The sequence below is a fragment of the Lathyrus oleraceus genome, chromosome 3, assembly GCF_024323335.1.
Source record: "Lathyrus oleraceus cultivar Zhongwan6 chromosome 3, CAAS_Psat_ZW6_1.0, whole genome shotgun sequence".
NCBI classification, from domain to species: domain Eukaryota; kingdom Viridiplantae; phylum Streptophyta; class Magnoliopsida; order Fabales; family Fabaceae; genus Lathyrus; species Lathyrus oleraceus.
The window spans coordinates 527,000,849-527,011,865 of NC_066581.1; positions in this window are offsets into that span (position 1 = coordinate 527,000,849).

The window sequence follows — 11,017 nt, forward strand, 5'->3', positions numbered from 1 at the left end:
GCAATCCTTGTAAAAACGATTAAATCTCACAGGTGATATCTAATTAATCATCTCAATTCTATTTTTAGAATTGAGGGCAGACGTACCCCGAAGCGAGGACGGCGGGGGAACTGCCTCATCAAATCTGCGTCTTCTTTAATTTTCTGCATAATTTGTTTTTCAGCTTAAAATTTAAGTGATTTTAGTTTAAGCAATTTTTACCAAACGTTGATATAAGTTGAGTAAGAGATTAAAAATGTTGTTTGAATACTATGTACAATAATACATTGTACTAGGCTAAATTGAATTACTTACTCAACTCAAATATCACTTGGAGTGTTTATGCACACCAAGTGTTTGTAAATTTGCTTAAGCCAAAGTTGTCTTAAGATTGCATCAGTTTAATTTGGTGTTTTGTTTCATTGGAACTAGGCTTGCTAGTAACTGAATTATATCATTGATTGTGCAATTAGTGTAGTGACTTGTATCTCAATTTATCACTTATCCATTAGCTTAACGCATATCCGGTTTTCCAATAACGGTTCGTTTTAGACTAAATTTTCCTCGGCCGCTTCCGCACCTAAAACAATTTTTAAAACCAAAATTTCTTTTAAATTGGTAGCGCCGACTCAAGTTTTTAATTGGGATCTATTCAACCCCCCCTTCTAGATCCGTGCCATAGTCTAACACAAAGCAGGGTTGAAGTTGATTCCTCCTTGCATACAAATGACATGCACGTTAGAGAACTCACCACAACTATCAATAATATCTAAGCTACCCAATGCAGAATCATACTAAACAATATCATCATTAGTGAGAGACATAAGTCTCTGAGACCATCTTAGTCATTGCCGGTTCTCCAAAAAAGTAGGTGTCTGAGGCAAGTGCGAAGTAAACCACTTGTACAGAAGAGGAACACAACACACAATAGTGCCACCACCTTTAGAATTCCTCAAATGCAGAGAGAAGTACATGTCACCCAACAAAGTGGAATAGGATTCCCGATCAAGAAAATTCTAATGGCGTTAACATCAACAAAAGCGTCAATGTTAGGGAACGAAGTTATACCATAGATGAGCAATACAAAGATAGCTTCAAAATCATCCATGCTACCAGCTTGAGCAAAAACAGTAGCTCTACCGATGAGGAACTTGGAAGTCAAACCAATAATACCTCATTTCTTCACCAAATGAGCATAAATCTTAGATTTCTTCAGATGAAGAGCTTCAGTTATGACATGAGATCTCGGGATCTCCTCCAATCCACTGAAAGGTACCTTGTCAGATACAGGTATACCCAAGAGATGGGCATACTCCTCCAACATGGGCACAAGTTGATTGTCGGGAAAAGTGAAGCACCAATAAAGAGGGTCATAGAACTGAACCAAAACACTCAAAAGTCCTTCAACCACATCAGTAGATAACACAGATAAGAGATTCCCATGACGTTGCTTGAAGTCTAAGGGATCTAGTACAAAGGATGGCAACTTCCTTAGCTCTTTCAAATTAGGACATCTGAAACTGTACTTTTTAGTGTTCCTTCGTCCATAATCCATGGTCTGAAAATATTTGCAAATAAGACATTTGTTTCGTTGAAATTTATTTTTTGTGATGAATGTTATGATGTGCATGTATGCGTGTATGCATGAATGCAACAATCACACACAAGGGATCTCACACAAGGCAAACACAAACAAAGGTTAAGGTATAGATCAAGTCATCATCAAGATTAGTCATCCATTTTGGTGGATTATGGCTTTCACCTTATCAACATCCAAGTTCCATTGATATTGATGAGACTTGATCGGATCAACTGAGAATCAAAGGGTTTGTTGTGAGTCACGAGCATGGAGTTGGGTTAAGAACCATCCTAAAGGAGTGTACTAAGGGTAAAAACCTGTAGATCATGTTCTAAAAAGTTCCTAGAGTCTTAATCTCATCTATTGGATACTACAGGTTAGGATGACTGACTCATCAAACCATAGTATTCTCAAAAGAAACTCGTATGAGTGTAGTATCACGTAACAACTATTATCAAGTCTACACTTGAATAGTATCCGCACTACATCCTAAATAGGCCAAGTTGGGTTAAATGTTTTACGGTCCTCGGCTTCTCGGACCTCCAAATTAGAGAAAGTAATGTATATCCGCGAATTACTCGTGTGACATCAATAACTCTAAAGAGGTCTCCACTGAGTAGATGGGTCTCAAGCCAAATCGTTAAGGACTACTCCACACGAGTTGAACATGACTATACCATCCTCCTATCTTAATTTCACTCAAGTTCGGGTTAGAACTTATTTCACCACATAGAGATCACCAAGCACAACAGACAGAATATATCACTGATCAGTGCATTTTGATGCAACTTCTTCTACTATTGTAGTTAGGAAAATTTATAGTTTATTATATTATTTTTACTATTTTAGTGTGTTTTAATATTTAAGTTTATTTTTGTCTTTATTTTATTTTCGTACTTTATTTTCAGCATAAATAGTTATTTGATACCTTATCACTATGCAGATCATAACTTGAGCTACGAGAATTAGATTGATGCGTTCTAATATGAGTTGGAAAGCTAAGAGAAAGAGATACAAGTTTCATGTTGAAGTAAAAAGCTGATTCTAAGTGAAGGAGGTTCTAATAATTAGTTGAAGTTCCAGACTTAATTAAAATAGTTAGTTTGGGCCAGTTTTTGTAATTTTCGGGTCAGATCCTATAAGGGCCCGAATTTGCATTTTATTATATTAGGTATTTCACTACTATACTAATCCTAGTTCTGAATTTTGAGGATACAATATTGCTGAGAAGATTTTATGGAGAACTAAAATTCACAAGAGTTGATCTTCTATATTCGAATTCCACTTTGAGGTTTTTATTAATTTCAGTTTAATTTTGATTTCTTTTCAATTCTTCCTATAAACTCGTTTGCTTAATTCGATTAATTTCGTTTGCTTAATTCGATTTTTTCTTATAGGATAGAGTTGATTAAATTTGATTGCTTGTATGATCCTTAACTATAATCACATTAGCGTAGCTTTTTCGTTATCGTGTTTGATTAAGTCACGTTTACTTAATTCGCGTCTACTTAAATCCGTTTGCTTAATTCAGAAATTAGGAACATACATCATATAATACCAATTGCGCTTGTCAGTGGGTATTGTAATCGAATGGGATTGAATTCGCTAGGGAATTCAAATTATAAGAATCGATGATAAGTCGGAAATCGATACAATAGATTAACTTATTTATCAATTTTGCTTTTACTTTTAATCATATTCGATTTAAATTTTGAACCTTAAAAATCCCCCCTTCTTTTCATTCGTTTGGTTATAACATTCAAGAGTCCTTGTGATACGACATTCGAGTGTCATTTCCGTTTTACTACACTTTTAAACTCGTTTTTGACCCGTGTGTGACAGCGGATCAAATTGGCGCCGTTGTCGGGGACTCTTGTAGATTTTAACCATTATTATAGTCATAGGTGTTGTGTTTTAGCATTTTTTTGCCCTAACTTTCTTGCGTTCTAGTCTTTTTGCGTTTTAGGATAAAAAAATCTATTTTTTTAAAAAATCCGTCTCAAATTATTCTGATTCTTTGTCGATTCTTTAGAAACTAAATAGTGGACGCCGCCCTAAAAAACTGAAATTCCTTATTTTTCTATTTTTTATGATTTTATTTCTGTTTTGGTAGTTTAAGAAAATTCCAAAAAACATCTCAAAATTCTGAATTTACGTTATTAGATTAATTTTCGAGTTTTTATATTTTTTTCCTTTTATTTTAATAGTTTTTTCCGTATTTCAATTGTTTTTTCTTAATAGGGACATTGCCGGTATTTTTCTATTTGTTGCTGCATTGCTGAATTAATTATGTGTTTTCTCATTGTTTCTTGATTTTTTTCTTTTCTATTGAGTTTAACATGGCTGACAAAAGAACTCTGAGAGAACTTGTTGCCCCTGATGTTGATTATAATGCTTTATGTATTGAATATCCTGTTGTCGTTGTACCCTTCGAATTGAAATCCGGTTTAATACACTTGTTGCCAAAGTTTAATGGTTTTGCAGGTGAGGATCCACATAGGCATCTAAAAGAATTTCAGATTGTGTGTTCTACATCATTGAGGCCTCAAGTAATTACTGAAGATCATGTCAATCTTAGAGCATTTCCATTCTCACTACAAGGTGCTGCAAAAAATTGGTTATATTATCTTGAGGCAAATTCTATTACAAGTTGGAATAATATGAAGAAAATCTTCTTAGAACGATTTTTCCCTACTTCAAGAACTCCTTCAATCAGAAAAGAAATATGTGGTATTAGACAGGTTGACATGGGATCATTGGCTGAATATTGGGAGAGATTCAAGCAGTTAGTGTCGAGTTGTCATCACCACTAGATTTCTGAACAATTGCTAATATAATACTTTTATGAGGGATTGCTACCAATGGAAAGAAACATTTTAGATGCTGCTAGTGGTGGAGCACTTGTTGATAAGACTCCAGCTGCTGCCAAATCCTTGATTGAGAAGATGTCACTTAACTCCCAACAATTCATAAAAAGGGATAATTTTGTGGTCCAAGCAAAAGGTGTGAATGAGATTCAGGTTTCTTCTTCCAACAAAGCTCTAGAAACCAGAATTGATGAACTTACCTCTTTAGTGAAACAATTGATGCTACCCATTCCACCACCACCATATAACCCTCCACAAGTAACCACCTCTTCACCTTCTGAACCTTCACTAGAGGAACTTGTCAAGCAAATGGTTGTAAATAGTCTCCAATTTTAGCAGTGAACAGATTATAGTATTCATACTTTTCAAGCACAAATTGGACAGCTTGCCACTTCAATGAATGTCATGCAGCAAGCTCGAGGATCAAACCAACTACCTGCCCAAACAGTAGTGAATCCAAAATACCTCAATGTGAGTACAATTTCCTTGAGATCCGAAAAAGTTACAGAACTAGCTCCAGAAAAAAATTAAAAAATTATTAGTGCAACATCTGAACCTTCTATTGTTGTTGAGGTTGAAAAAAAGTATGTATCACCAATCCCTTCCCCACAAAGAGTACTGAAAAAATAAGAGGATTGACGAGGAAGAGCATTCTATTTTTCAAATAGAGTTGCTTTCTATAATTATTGATGAAGCTTATTCTGATTTGCTTTTAGTTGATTTTCCAATTTTATCTGGTTTTGATGATATTTACTCATGTGATGATTGTACTAACACTAACCTTTGTGTTGTTTGTACTGAGATTGATGTTGCCTTGCAGTGTGTCAGTGTAAATGAAGTTGTTTATATAGCTGAAGCTCTTGACATCCCGGCTGCCCCAAACATACCATCCACTAAACAACCACCTTCTTTAGAGTCTAAACCACTTCCTGAGGATTCATATTATTCATCAAAACTTCAACTTAAGCAGAAACATAAGAAGGGAATTGGATGGACCTTGGTTGACACTCGTGATATTAGCCCATCCATATGTATGCATAGGATCTCACTTAAAGATGAAACAAATGTAGTGAGGCAGCCCCGTAATCCTTTGATTCTCGATGTTGTGAAAAAGGAGATCACTTTCACGTGCCCATTCAACACTTTTACTTATCGAAGATTCTTCTTTGATCCTGGAATACAAGGCAAATGCACTAATCAAAATTTCAAGGTCAATGGACATTATCCAAAGCTACTCCATAAGAACCCGACTTTGGAAGAAGAGATTGTAGAAGAGCTCTCTTTGGGAAAGACTTCTTATGCAATCATTTATCCGTCTTGACTCCTCGGGTGTGTTTTGTCCTTTCTCTCACTCTTATTTTATATTTATACTCTTTCATTAAGGATAATGTATATTTTAAGTGTGGGGGAGGAAACCATTTATTTGTTTTGTTTTCATTTTTTCTCTGTTTTGGTTTTTGTTTGCTTTCTTAAAAAAAATTGCATGTCTTTTTTTGGTTTTTGAGTTACAATTATGAGTATTTTTCTTAGTTCTCTTGACTAAAGTCTTGTGGTGTGATGTGAAAAATTTGTTATGCATTTTTAGTATGATAGGTAGGACTAAACTCTAAATTGTACATTATTTGTGGTAGATCAATTAACCTTGTGAGATTTTGAGCCTTATATGGATAACATACAAAAATCCATCTCTTTCTTTCTTGTGTGATCCACTCATGCCTGTTAGTCTCTAGAACTTGAATTGACTCTTGTTGATGTTGTTGTTTACTTGTGCACACTGATATTGTCATACGGTGAACTGACTTTGTGTATTTTTGCTTTGGAAAGCAAATGTCGCGGATAGCAAGAGTCGCCACCGACTTTTCTTTTATCCAATAAGGAAAGGCGGAAAAGAACAGGAAAGACCTTGATTAGATTTTGGGTTCGGGAGGTACATTATACAAAGGGAAGGTGTTAGCACCCTTTGTATCCATGGTTATCCATGGGCTCTTAATTGCTTGATCACTTATGTTTTTCTTGTCTGAAAAAAGTGTTTGTGAATTGCTTAGAAAATGTTTTGAAAAGAGAGTTTAACTTTGTAATGATTCTTGTACGAATGTATACAAAGTATTTATCTCGTTTAATTTTGAAAGTTATTTAGAAAAATATAACTTGGCAATGATTCTAGTACGAATGTATACCAAGTGGTGATTTTCTAGTGGAGGTTTTGAAAAGTGTGAGGTGTGAAAAGTAGTTTAAGTTGTGAGCAAGCATTTAGGAGTTATACCTACCCAAGGTCTTTATGGGCATTTCCTATCCTTATGAGGGCAAAACTGTCCTTACTATTGAGGAGTAAGTAGTTCTATCCTTTGGATGTAAAGGGTCATCGTAGGGTCATCGATTGGTCATTGAAGGCAACATTTGTAAGGATACCTTAGCATTCGAAGGGACGATCATCATTTAACCGTAGGCTACAACGAAGGGTCATCGAGGGACAAAATCGTATATTCGCAGGCAACAGTCGAGGGACTATGATTTATCTTATAGGGACATGATGATTTAACCGAAGGGTCTTTGCTAAGTGTATCCCCACATTCGCGGGACATGACCATAACACCGTAATCGTAAGGCAACAAAGAGAGGTCCAAGATCACATATTCAAAGGCAATATTTTATAATCAATTAGGTAATTAGGATGAATCTCCATATTAAAATCAATTAAGTAATTAGGATGAATCCCCACATTAAAATCAATTAAGTAATTAGGATGAATCTTCCCAAGGGTATCCCACAAATAAAGTGGAATACCTAGCAAGCTACCTTTTCCGGGATTATGTGAGCCCTTACAAAATTCAGCAAACAAGTCAGAATACCAAATCAGGGTGCAATCGAGAATTGCACCAAACAAAAGGAACATAGCGGTAGGAATGTCAGGCAAAATAACACATGGTTAGAATAAAACAGATCCGATAAGCATAGAACAGAACAGAAAAATCGGCGACTGTCACGTTCGCTCCTGCCTCGCCTAGCAAAGGCTTAGCGAATACTCGCTTAGCGATGTGCTAGCGAGCGGCTGCGGGTTCTGGTTTTAATAACAGTACAATTCCAGAAAGCTCCACACCCTATGGCATCCATCACAGAAATTACATGGTTAAACGTTCAAGATATTCATACATACTTAAATTCACATGCAAAACTTAAGATATTTTTATAAATTCAATCATAATGCCATGTGAAAATTAAGAACATAAAGCGGTAATAGTAATGCAAACCTGTTTGCAATTGAATTGCAACCTTGAATTGGCAAGTCACTCTTAGGGTTGGCGCCGGATTGAGTTGGGCGGAGATAACCTTGGTGCAGATGAGTTTCCTTCAGGTTTTCCTTTAGGGTTGCTCTGAATTCTCTGGGTTAGCCTCCAGGGTTTGCTGTGTTGCTTCTGTTAGGGTTTCCTTGCTAGGGTTTCTGTCCGTCTGCCTCTGTCTTCTGATCCCCCTTTTTTCTGAATGAAGCTCTGCTATTTATAATAATTTTTGTGACCTGATGGGCTCAGAATGAAGCCCAAAAATTCTGGTATTCGCAAGCTTCGCTAGGCGAGTGCTGCGGCGAAGAGTTCGCTAGGCGAATGATTTTGCTCGCCTAGCGAGCAAGCCATTTTAAGTCATTTTCTGGATTTGACCACCTGTGTGCTGGGTCTTTGTTCCTTTAAGATCAATGCCTTGAAAAATGAGTTGGAGTGCCTTGAAAAATGTCTTGCAAGATTAACGGGCAAATTTTGGGGTATGACAGCTGCCCCTGTTCAATATTCTTGAACCGAGAGAGTTAGAATGGTATGTACGCCATTCGTGGTCTGGAGGTGGAAGATTATTGAACACTTAGAATGCCCCAAAAATTTGCACTTGTCAATTAGTCTTGACGGAGATGGGCTTACAGATGCCATCCATGAGGTTTGATGAGGAGAGTTTCAGAGTGCGTCGTACATTAGACGATATCTGAAGACATGGGTGTCATGCAGGGTCATACGCTAGACCGTATAGTGAGTCATCCATTAGGCTGTCGACTTCGCTGGGGAGTCAGAATGTGTCATACGCTGTTGGGGATAAGGGATCAGAATGGATCATACGCTAGACCATATCTGAATAGCAGAGTGAGTTGTCCCTTAGGCGGTGACTTCACTGAGGATGAAAGATCGGAATGGATCATACGCTAGATCGTATCCGAGTTGCAGAATGAGTCGTCCATCAGGCTGTATCTGAGGATGAAAGGGTAGTTGTACGCTAGACCACGTTTCAGAATGTACCGTACGCTGGGTAGTATCGGAGGAATAAAGATCAGAATGGATCATACGCTAGATCGTATCCGAGGGGATGAACATCCAAATGGGTCGTACGCTAGATCGTATTGGAGTAGTTGGAGGAACCGTACGTTAGGCTGAATCAGAATGAACCGTACGTTAGGCTATATCTGACAATATTTGTACATGTTGTATTTGAAATAAATGTTTGGGATGGGCTTAAAGATGCCACCATTAGGAGAATATCAGAGTGCTTGTCCGAACGGATGTTCATGTGGATTATATCTGAAAGATGTAAATGTAATCGATAAAGATGTCCGTCTGAATGGATCTTTATTTTGACTGTATCCGGAGGATAATTAACCTGAAAAATAAAGTTAGCTTCATGCCGTGTCATGATGCATGAGATATTTTATGCTTATGAAAATAAATGCGAACAATGTATGCATGCGTATGCTGTGAAATGATGTGATGAATGAATTATGCATCTGAAAAGTTTTTCCCGGGGAAAATAAATCCCCATATTCTGGTTGGAGATATTTGTATTGATGACCCTTTCTTAGCTGTGGATACTTGATTTCTGTTTGATGATAGAAATATTCAACAGAGCCTGGCTGGGGGATAGAAGAGATGACCAGTCTGTCTGGTGATGCCCATTTCTTCTGGGAAATAGCTGGTTTTTGCCGGGGAAAGGATTTGTAACCGGACTTGTTGGAAAGCATGGTTAGACCTCATCCTCGACCCTAAAGTCTTTTAGTAATTGCTATTGCTATTTTGTGCATGTATTTCGATAAACATTAATCATATTCAAATGCATATATCAATTCAAACTAAATCAATGGACGTTTACGCAAACAAAACAGAGAAAGTAAAACAAAAGCATTTTTTTGGAAACAAAATTGTATTGATTTTGAAAGAGGGCCTATAAACAGGAAATTTGTGCACAAGGAGATAGAAATCCTAGTAAGAGGAAATTGTCAAGAAAACAAAGAAAAGCTATGAAGAAAAAGTCCTATGGATTTTAATTCTACTACTGTCATTATGTCTTCAAGCCTCTCATCTCCTGTTGTCGGATAAAAGTGATTAGCTTGTTCAGTCCTTTGAACTTGGGTGAAGCTGACCGAGAACGGGACATAGTCATACGCTTTAATCCCTAATTTTTGCCTGGACCGCCTTTTCAGGTTTTCAGTCCACCAGGATACCCTTTTTTGCCCAAGCCGCCTTTTCAGGTTTTCGACTTGCCGGGTGTACATGCGTAGTATTTTTTAACTATGTCCGTGTTCACGGGATGCGGGGACTCTTCGTCATCCATTGTAGCAAGCATCATGGCTCCACCAGAGAATACCTTCTTAACTACAAATGACCCTTCGTATGTGGGAGTCCATTCGCCTCTAGAATCACCTTGTGGTAGAATGATACGCTTTATTACCAAGTCGCCAATTCGGAATTTGCAACTGCGTGCAGAGTTCAGTAATCATCTTGTTGTTCAAATTAGCACCATTATCAGTGATAGCTCTTTCAGGAGACAGCAGGTTTCTCAAATAGATATTTGATAGAATCCATCTTAGAAATCAATAAAGCGGTATGGTTCAACATATACTGTCTTAGTCGGCGAGCAGCCCAGGCCAAAGCACAGCAAGCTTTCTCGAGCTGTGAGTATCTTGTTTCACAGTCGGTACCTTTTTGCTAAGGTGGTATATGGCATGCTCTTTTCGACCAGACTCGTCATGTTTCCCCAACACGCACCCCATTGAATTTTCTAACACGGTCAAATACATGATTAGAGGTCTTCCTTCAACTGGTGGTATCAGAATTGGAGGTTCCTGGAGATACTTCTTGATTTTGTCAAAAGCTTCTTGACGTTCATCATTCCATATTATCTCTTGATTTTTCCAGTGAAAACCTCTACCTAGTCATGTAACATCTGAATCAATCTTTCTTTGACACTGTTTTGATTTCTCGTCTCCTTTTGTACCTAGATTTACAGTTTTAATTGATTCCTCATGCGGCTGTATAGTCTTTTCTTCTTACAGTGACAGTCTGGCAAGTTCTCCAGGTACTTCACAATCTTCCCCACTTTCATCCTTGGCTTGGTAGATCAGATTTTCAAAGTCATAATGAACAGTAGCAGAATTACTATCAATAGGATCCAGAGTGGATATGGATCGGCAATTTGTCACGTGAGTGTGTGCAAGAAAACATAGCTTATTTGAAAGATGACAGGAAAGATAAAGAGCGCAATATTTGAATGCAAAAAGTCCATTGATTTATTGAATACGAATATGCTTATGAAAATGACAAAACCCTTGAAAAATTAGCTATTG